Below are 10,702 nucleotides of genomic sequence, written 5' to 3' on the forward strand. Positions count from 1 at the left end.
CTTTATTCTGCGTACTGCAGGTACCGGTATCCTGTCTGAATCCGAGGAGAGTGACCATAATCAGTAGACAGGAATGACAAGAAAGGTTACTAGGGTGTGTGAGCCCCTAGTTTGTACAGAGGGCCTGTATGGCAGACTATTTGGTTGGAACCAACAACCCTTATCAAAGAAACCTACTTCATAAATGTTACTTGTTATTGTATATTTAGGTGCTAATTGACCGCCACATACAGTGATCTACTTTTGACTAGAAATTCTTCTCTTTGGTTGCAGTTGCACGGAGGAAAATTATCACCACTCTATGATTCCAACATAAGAACTGGTAACAAGTCCGGGGTTCGTCCTCTATGCCAAAGCGACATTGTGTGCATGTATGGGCAGCTGTCCCTCATTAAGGATACATACGCACATACACACACACACACACACACACACACACACACACACACACGTTCCCACAAACGCACACATACATACCCGTACAACCAACAATGATATTCAGATGTTAATCATCACAGTAAAGGCGCAAAGTTCTTATAAGTTTATATTACTTACATAATAAATCAACAACAATTTATCATTTCAAACTTTTTATTATTTCAAATGATATGATTCAATTTCTGTACAAAAATACAAACTAGGAACAAAAAAAGAGCATAAAACATCGAGTATATACATGTATATCTTGTTAACAAATATATATTTCGTAACAGAGAATTTCAAAACGTTAATTAGGGATATTTTGCATAAAAAAGAAAAAATATATAAAAATATAAACTTTTACAAAAAATAAAACAAGCAGAAGTATCAGTACAGACAACTCTGAGTAACTCTGTACATCTATTTTATTTACTACAATTTCAGTAATTTACTTAATAAATGAAATACATTCATATTTAAACAGATCTTATTGACATTCATAATCAATGATATTTTTTATGGTTAAATATCAAATAGAGACATAATTATTAAAATTTGTTATTGTAAATTAAGTAATTTCCGCTGATATACCGTATTGCCGATGACAACGTGGTACTAATCTGGTCATAGACAAATTTGCATACGAAGCAGATCTTAGAAACATGTCAATCTGAGCAAATGACCGTAAGAGTATTAATTTTAATTGTTCAATTAGCTGAAAAAAATAAGTTCAAAAATAAGTACCGCGGTACTTAGAGGGACATCCTACTTTATTAATATAACAAACAATAAAATAAACCGGAATGAGATTCTATATTCGAAAGGGACATTGCTGCTGTAAATTATGGATTGAGTTATATTGAGCAAAGAAAAGATGAAATAAAGTAACGTAAAGATTTTCGACTAGATGCAGTGAGTAAAGCTATAAACAACTGAACAATGTGTACTTACAGTACTAACTAACAATCACATAGTACTAAACGAAATCATCACTACTAAATATCAAATATTAGTCAAACTAAAATCCATCAATGATAGTGCACATATCTAATACATATATAAACTACGTAAATTATTAACAAATGAATAATTTCCTGACTAAATATAATATACACTGATAAATAATAGTAATATCATATATTTACAAATTGGATAAAAAACAATTAATGGAATTCTTATGTGTTATAGCCTGAGCAAAAAGTGACCAAACTTGGAAAATTTAGATAATGATTGTTTTGTTATAACAACGGGCCATAATAAAAACAACAGTTTTAGTCCTATATTTGAAGCAAAAGATAACATCAAAATATTTTTGTAGCCATATTTTAACAAATGATAACATACGACCAAAAATATTTTAGCCCTATTCAGTCTAATAACGATAAGAAAATGTTTATTTCTTTTCAAAATTGTTAACAAATACATGTAATGACTTTTTAATTATTTTTTAATACTGTAATTGATTCAATAGCAAGAAAAAACCTACAATCATTATCTTATTGTTAGAACTTTAAACATAATATTTTGTATCAACTACCAGAACGATAAATTAATCATATGACGCCTTGTGTTTTAATCTAACATAACCATTTTCTTTATATCACAAACGTTAAATATAATTATATGTCGTGAAACTGTCATTAAGATGTTGTTGTTTTCGGAATGTTCTGGCATATAATGTGATAAAAATCTTACATTCGTTGACGCTATGGACTTACATTAACTTAACCCTTGGCCTGCTGGACCGGTTTGTTCAAAACGTTGGTTAAAATTAACACTAACCAATGTTTGAACAACCGGATCCTGGTGGCAACAGATTCTACTCATCCTACCCGTGCAGACCAGAACCTACCGGGACACTCGAGCCGTCGGATCATGGTATGCACTAATGTAGTCAGTAAATATTTTGAAATTTTGACTAAATTTGATGAATAATTATGTAAATGTTGAAAGACAGACAAGTCCATTTAAGATATCTACAATGATAAGAGTTAAAGTTGTCCGAACAATGCGATATAGCTCCACAAAGGCGCCATTTATATAATACTTTATCAGATTTGTTTAATGTTAGCTATCAAATGACAACTCGTGTAAAATCTTATATATCTTTAACATTCATCTACATTACCCAGGCCTGGCTGGTTTTCTGGCAAATCTAGGACCTTGACTACAACATCATTAAAACTTGCCATTTCTAAAGCTTTACAAAGATTTTTCAGGGTAGCCTCTTTGTCCGCATATTGAAGCCATATTTTCAGTACTTCCAGAATGTAAGCAGGAAAGGAACATAAATTCTTATGAAACTTCTCTCTTCCTCAGGCGAGGTCTTGGATTTAGGTAGTTTTAAGGTAGGTTTCAAACATTTCATGTCTCCTCTCACCATGTATGTTGTTGGCAACGACATCTAACGTTTTTATCGTCTTTGTGTAGAATTCTGTCAAAGTTCGGGGATTCCAGCCGTTTAGAAGACGAACTAAAGCCCATAGCCTCTGTTAGGAAAGAAGTTAGAATTATTATTATAAAAAAACCCATACAATATCGCAATAAATAATGGTACTACCGTATTTTTGTTTGAAAGATAATGCTTTTATTTGTTAGTTATTTATACCATATCATTATTTCTATTATGAACATGTGTATTTCAAGTTCAGCTAACTATTTAGTGTAACTCTATACGTTTAGAAGTGCAATGTATGCTAAGTTTACCAAAAAATATATTACTAGTATTCAACCTCTTCAGCACTTATATACTGTAACGATATGTTTAATTAAATAGGGGTTTCATAAAAGCAATTAAAACTAATGACTTTCACGCTGTTCCATTAATATTTAATGCTGTTCCATTAATATTTTATCGTCTCGTTATACAAGAACAAACAAGTACGCATTTTTAAGGAATATATATGAATGAAACAAGGGCGGTTTAAGAAGTGTGTGTGTCAATATACATGTTTTAAATTTAGAGCGAGGTTTGACAATTCATCCGGATCTGTTAAATATTTTTTCATCATCCGTGATGGTTGATTTTTAAGGTTGTCAATTTTGTGCATAGTCTGGTGCTAAGGGACACAAACTGTGGAGCTTTTAATCAGTTCATCACATTTTATTCAAGGCCTTAATTTCCACTGAATGGCTAGTACCTACCTATCTCATTGATGGTTACTGCTTCCGGACGTTTCTCCCCTCACCTTGACATCGTTATCACCATCTGTTTCCTACTGTCTGTTTCCAAGTTTTCTCCATCTAAACTACTTCCATTGCTTATCAGAGCCCTTTTAGAGTCATATGCTTTTGGAAACATGAAAAAAAATAACATCCAAAATGAAAGCGTCGATTCATAAATACAGCTAGTCAAATATAACATAATAGTAGGTGAAACATTGTGTAAATTGCAATTTTGCCATACATTAGATTATAAGAATTTCTAAAAATACAAATAAAACAAACAACAACAACAACAACAAACCCCAAACCCTACTACCACCACCAAACAACAACAACAACAAAGAAACAAAACAACACAAAAAACCCAAACCCTCTAAAAAACCAACAAAAACAAACAAACAACAACATCCCCCCCACAAACAACAAAGAAATAAAAACAACAAACAGAAAAATTGAACAAACAAAACTAAAAACAACATTAAAAAAAATAAACAGTAAAGTCCAATAACAATAGCAAAACACACAACACATAAAAGCAACAAAACAAACAAAATCAAAACCAAAAACATTCAAATGAATGGAAGGAACGAAGACAAATACATCTTCGTGAATTTGAAAATGTAAATTACTCTTTAACATACCTATATTACTCTGTGCCGATGTTTTATTTCTCTTCTGCCAACGTGCAGAGATAATCGCACAAGCTATTACTGCTAGGAATGAAATAAACAGAATGCCACTAGGAATCCATATGGGAACGTTTGCTAAAGGATTAGGCTGACGTCTGTTCTCTTCCAACCTGTGTTCCAAAGTTGTTGTTTTCTCCGTTACTGTTTTCACATCTTCATTACCTAAAATAAATAGGGAAATGGGGCATTTTGAGAAAATTTCCCTGGTGTTTTGACGTAAATTTTAAAGACAAAATCGCAATGATGACCCTACATCTATCACTAAAATAATCGTTACATTGGTTTCTTTAAAAGTTGTTCAAAGATATTTTCCTCACTTTTCCTCCGCTGACATCCCGCGATGCTCTTGGTTGAACATAACAAAGGTACGTGTATCTATTTATATAGTTGTGAACAATGGATGTTCGCATGTTTCAATCTTAATTTATTTGTACATACCTTCTGTTGGCTTCAGGGTACATCTACTGTTAGATTCCTTCGAAGTGGCGTAGTACCTGTAACATCGGCATGCAATACATAAATAATAAGGTAACAATAATACTTTTAAAATGGTCACTTAATAATTTGATTGACAGTAATAATGACTTACGAGGGTGCTTCAAAAAGTAATGTTACTTATATGTTTCCATACTTAAATCGGACGGTTTTAGTTCAATAATTCTATTCAGGTAAATACCTACACAAGCACGAAAATCGCGTGCAAATTGCTTCAAAAATAATAAAGATATCCAATATATTAGTACGTATATTATTACCCAGTAAAACACTCTCCACAATGTCCGGGACTCCCTCCTCCACATCTAACCGAACCATACCTTTTCTTAGCAACACAATCAAGGCCACACGGCTCGCATTTCGAATCATATGATCCCAGTTCACGGAATGTTCCCGGTTTACATACCGCACACTTGTAACACGACCTGAAACCATGCTCATCCTTAATCCTTGCTTCCTGAAAAAGTTGTTGTTGTTGTTTTGTAAATAGAAGCAGACTACATGTTTTATACTATACTTTCGAACAAATTGAAACTTGGTTTACATGGCATGTATGTTATTACCAGCTGTATGTATATGTAATATAAAGAGCACCGAAACACGAGGCTATCTGATTTGTACGAGGGGGCGTAGCCCCCGAGTATAAATCAGATTGCCGAGTGTTTTGGTGTTCTTTCTCTTTTGTATCATAGTCAAACATGACAGCACGTTCCCTGTTGTCATAATATAAAACCCCAGAAAAAATTAACCAATGAACGGGCATTTGAATATGACATTTCTGCCCCTTTCCCTTTCTCTACGTCACAATATAATAATAATAATAAATACCACATTTATATAGCGCCCTTTTCATTAAAATGTTCAAAGGCGCTTTACATCAATCATATATGTCTAAAACAATATAAATGAACAGGATTATGAACATTAAAAATATTTTGCATTAACTAATTAAAAGTATAAATTATGGAATTATTTTTACATATTAATACAATATAACTTAAAGATCCTTAAAACTCACTTTACAATATTATTGTCATACATTAAAAATTGTCTTCAATATATATAATAATAGATAAGATCTTGCTAAATCATCGTTATAAAACAATAGAAATACTAAATTGATTTAAAAAATTGTTTGTTTAAAAAAAGTAAACCCCAGCAAAAATGAACCAATCAACGGGCATTATCTGGAGTGCGGGTAACTGATACCTGCACTCCAGTTACCGCACTGTGCATGTATATGTATACGATTTAACTCTGACACTTTTTCAACAGAAAGGTCCCCTAACTATGATACAATTAATAGATAAACACATCTTTAAAGTCTTTCAAAACATATCTTAAGCTATTATAAGGCAAAAAAGCAATACCTATTATTCTTATTTTATGCTTTTATAAGACAAAAAACCATATCATTCTTTTTTTAAGATATTATAAGACAAAATCACTACTTATTATTTATATTTTATGCTATTATAAGACAACAAAATCATTATTCATATTTAACGCTATTATAAGACAGAAATATTTACTATTCAAAATATTCAATAAATAACAGCAACATAATTAACGTTACAAATAACAAAAACATTTTTCAAATTCTTTAACAGACGGTAGTTAAGAACGTAGCAAGATAGAAGTCTGATTCTACAACATATTAAGACAATCAGATATAAAAAGGTCACATTATTTTTATATTTACAGTTGTATTCCAGCCTATTCCTCCACCAAAACACGACGGACATTCCTTACAAAACGCTTGCCCATTTTTCTTCACTTTGTAGAATGTGTTCCCGGTACATATCAACTGGTCATCACCATTCGCAAGTACGATGACATTCACAAAGTAAGCAAGGGTTACTGCTCCAATAAAAATCTGTTGTACAGGTATTCCCATCTGTGTATAACAAATGAAGCATTGTTTATATTTGGTTATTAACTTTTTTACATGTACAAGCCATTTTTTTGTAATATTTCACAAAAAAAAATTAAATGATAAAAAAGTAATATACAGAAAATACATTTGTTTTCAAATATGAGTCAATTGTTATCAATTGCATCTTGCTAGTTTACATTCTAATTTGTTCGATAAATTCAGTTACATTGGAAAATATATCAATTCCTCCCCAGTTAAGTGATATGCAAAAATGTTGCGATTATGTAAACGTTTGTTGATACTAAGACTGTTTTGATTATTAAGCATTGCACTTTATGAAGCAGTAAGTTCATCATAAACCTATTTGTTTCACCATTTGATAGTGAAGTGTCTTACCTACTTGTCCACAGCAAACATGTGTATGAGAACATAAATTCTGGAAAAAAACGGAAACATTTTTTTAAGATTCAGTTTTATGCATTTAACTACAATACATGCACACATAGCAACACAACACAACTTATATCATAGCATAACAGCACAGTATATGCGAATCACAACATACATCAATACGCGTCAATCTGGGTGAAGGTAAAGCGGTTTAATTACATTGTAAAACACACCAACACAGCACGGCACGACAATAATATAATTTCATTAAGTTTAGTAGATTTCTCTATTAAGCTTACACTCATTTAATATGATCTATATAACGTAACATAACGTAACTAACGTAACATAACATAACATAATAACATACCATACCATACCATACCATTACCATTACCATAACATAACATAACATAACATAACATAACATAACATAACATAACATAACATAACATAACATAACATAACATAACATAACATAACGAAACATAAGTTCATTACAAAGCATACATTTCAAAACAAATCAAATAAAGTTCATAACACAACATAGCAGAGCATAGCTTAGTATAGCATAACAAAGCAGAACAAGTTAAATGTTGATGCTGCACATCAAAGACGCCGCCAAATGATGTGAACAGTCAATCAGCATTGAAAATCGTTCTCTATTACAGTTGAATATCCAAGCACAAATCATTTTTTTCTCCATGTTCTTGGTATGTGCTTGTTGTTTAATAATAAAGTTGCATACTTTTGTGAAAAAGTAGAACCTAATCCTAAATTCACAAAATAATGTCAGGTCTGAAATTCTTAAATGTTTGTCTGTTGCGACAAAGACTGAAAGGTCTGGCCGAATCAAAATAAATTGGATAACAAATAAAATTGAAATGATTGGTATACTTAAAAAAATTCAAGACAATATGTGCCGAGAATATACCCATTTAAATATTGGTACGAATTGCATAATGTTCGAATGATTTTGAGGACAAACTATTCTGCACTGATCTCCCCTTACAGACCGTAGCGTAACCAGTTTGTTGTACTTTCTTAACGGTTGGGTGAGAACCGCCTCTCTGATAGTGGGCGTGGTTTAGGCTTTTAATGATTCGACAAGTGATATTGATCAAAGTTGTACTGGTTCCCTCCTACCCCGTCAACGAAGAATAAATGAGCATAATATTAAATTTTATATGACAATTTAAGGCGGAGCCGAACTTCAACAGAGGCGAAGCAAATGAAGTAAGTGACACTGCCTCAGTTTGTCACCTCCCTCAACGGTTAAGTTTTAGAACGATTGACTATAGTTTGGCTCATGGGCACGTTATTTATTATGTAGATAAAATCGCAGGGACCCAGCACAGTGTTGGGATAGTGTAAAAAACTAATTCTAGAAAAAAAATATACTGTATATATAATATATAGACAAGGGGTTGAACTCGCCAAATCGGCCGAATGTCACTAGTCCAGTATAAGTCAAAATTGCAAAGTCATTTTTACGTAAATCATATAAAGCTATATATCAAATTGCAGCTAAATGACATCACTAGACGTTGACAATAACATAAATGTCCCCACTTATACCGTTTTTGAACAACAAACCGATATTTCGGATAGAATATAGTATTTTTGCTAGGTCGGACACGACCGCGTAACCTGTCCTCCACTCGATTTTCTACGTGTAAAAACACAATTTCAAACCATGTCATTGTACCAACCCGCAATAAATCGATAAAACAAATTCAAAGAAACAACTTAACTTAACTTATAGTATTTTTTAAAGGGGGTCATTATTTACAATTTTTTTTTTGGTTTTTGACACTTTTAAGATGAACACAGGTTTTATTATCAATCTGGTTATATTTTTTCATCCCAGGTCCGATACTCGTGCCTGTGCGTAACACGTGACCTTAGCTAACATTCCCATATTGAGATATCATCATTTAATTAAATGTATCATTATCATTGAACAAAAAAAAAAATGAATAAAAAAAATGGTGGCAGTAAATATGAGTTGGTCTTAGATTCAGGTTAGACTGTATACATGCATACTTTTGTCACAAATTTTTGCCCGTTATAAGCGGTTGTTTGTTATACGTAATAATCTATTTTTATTTGTTTCTATTTTAAGAAAATATGGGAATCCAGCATACAATGTATAATTTTAAAGTCTCGTGATTTGTTGGAGTCTCGCCAACGTAACATGTGACCTTAGCTAACATTCCCACATTGAGATATCATCATTTAATTAAATGTATCATTATCATTGAACAAAAAAAATAAAAAAAATGGTGGCAGTAAATATGTGTAAATTCAGGTAAGACTGTATACATGCATAATTTTGTCACAAAGATATTAAGATTTTTGCCCGTTATAAGCGGTTGTTTGTTATACGTAATAATCTATTTTTATGTCTTTCTATTTTAGGAAAATATGGGAATCCAGAATACAATGTCTTGTGATTTGTTGGAGTCTCGCCAACTTTACTCGTTTATGAATCGATGCCATGGAAATTTCCTTTTCAAATATTATATATACACTGAAATTAAAATGTTTTACAGACATTTTATAGTTCTTACAGAACGAAATGTCCCACCAGATATCTTTTTTCCTCATATAACCAGTCAATTTAAGACAAAGAGACTTTTTTTGCGTTGCATCATCCAATGTTTGTAAACAAAATTGACCTAGTTTCATGGAATGCAAAGTATTCGTCGGAGGAAATGTAACAAAGGAAACCATATCATTTAAAATAACTTATTTACCTAAAATATAATAAAATATTGGCCTAAAAGTGTTCAAAAAAGTTTTGAGCCATTTAATAACATGGAAACCAGCAGGATTTGATGATACTCAGTGCTATATCGACGAATGAATGTAGTCACATGTCATGTAATGAATGTCTCGCATAAATTAAAACTACGACACAATGATTTAACAGCCAAATTGATCACGCTTTAGACTTTGTAACTTAAGTAAATACATTTTTTTTTCTAGTTGCATTCAGTTCTTTGAAAAAAATTGAAATTATTTTTCAAAATAATTTGTTTCAGCTAAAGGTCACTTAATTTGATAATTATATGGGTCAAGTTAGTAAAATTTGCAAATAGTTGTTGACCGTACAATATATAAACAATTAAAATAGTGATTATTATGAAATACAATGTTAAAAATAAATTACGCCTACCTTCTAAGATCCTACACGACTGATTATTGCAAAATACTACAAACAGAATGAATCACAACATATCACTACGCGTCAATGAGATTTCTTTCGCCTAGGTAAAGGTAAAGCGGTTTTAAGTTGATCACTTGCCAAAAGTTTGTTTACTATGGGTTAGCCTTTAGATATAAATAAGAAACTATCCCAATTTTACGTATGATTCTATATTTGTACATATATTTAGAAACAACCAAACGTTCTATAGCATGTTAATTTATAGGACGAAGCTAATATACAGCTATGGAAATTTACAATCGGTACATGTGCATGGCAGACGATATATGTTTTATTTGTACTCAAGTGAACCTTAATGGAAAATCCCGTTTCTTTTACAACTTGACAAAATATAAAAGTTTTTTTTATAAATGACATATCTTGACATTTATACGACTGGAACCGAATAACCTTTGCCACCAGTTTACTTAACATCGACTGACCAGGCCCTATGCT

The 10,702-nt window shown here is 31.8% G+C and overlaps 1 long non-coding RNA gene across 1 annotated transcript; it reads right to left on the reverse strand.

Moving 5' to 3' along the window:
* Window positions 1–778: 778 nt before the first annotated feature.
* LOC132729226 (uncharacterized) lies at window positions 779–3,636 on the reverse strand. Its single transcript, XR_009625579.1, has 2 exons — window positions 3,565–3,636; window positions 779–2,909 (listed from the first exon to the last, which is right to left on the reverse strand). It is a non-coding gene; the product is annotated as an uncharacterized LOC132729226 (long non-coding RNA).
* Between the last annotated feature and the right edge of the window lie 7,066 nt (window positions 3,637–10,702).

The sequence above is a fragment of the Ruditapes philippinarum genome, unplaced genomic scaffold (genome assembly GCF_026571515.1).
Source record: "Ruditapes philippinarum isolate M1 unplaced genomic scaffold, ASM2657151v2 ctg396_1_1_1_1, whole genome shotgun sequence".
Taxonomy (NCBI): domain Eukaryota; kingdom Metazoa; phylum Mollusca; class Bivalvia; order Venerida; family Veneridae; genus Ruditapes; species Ruditapes philippinarum.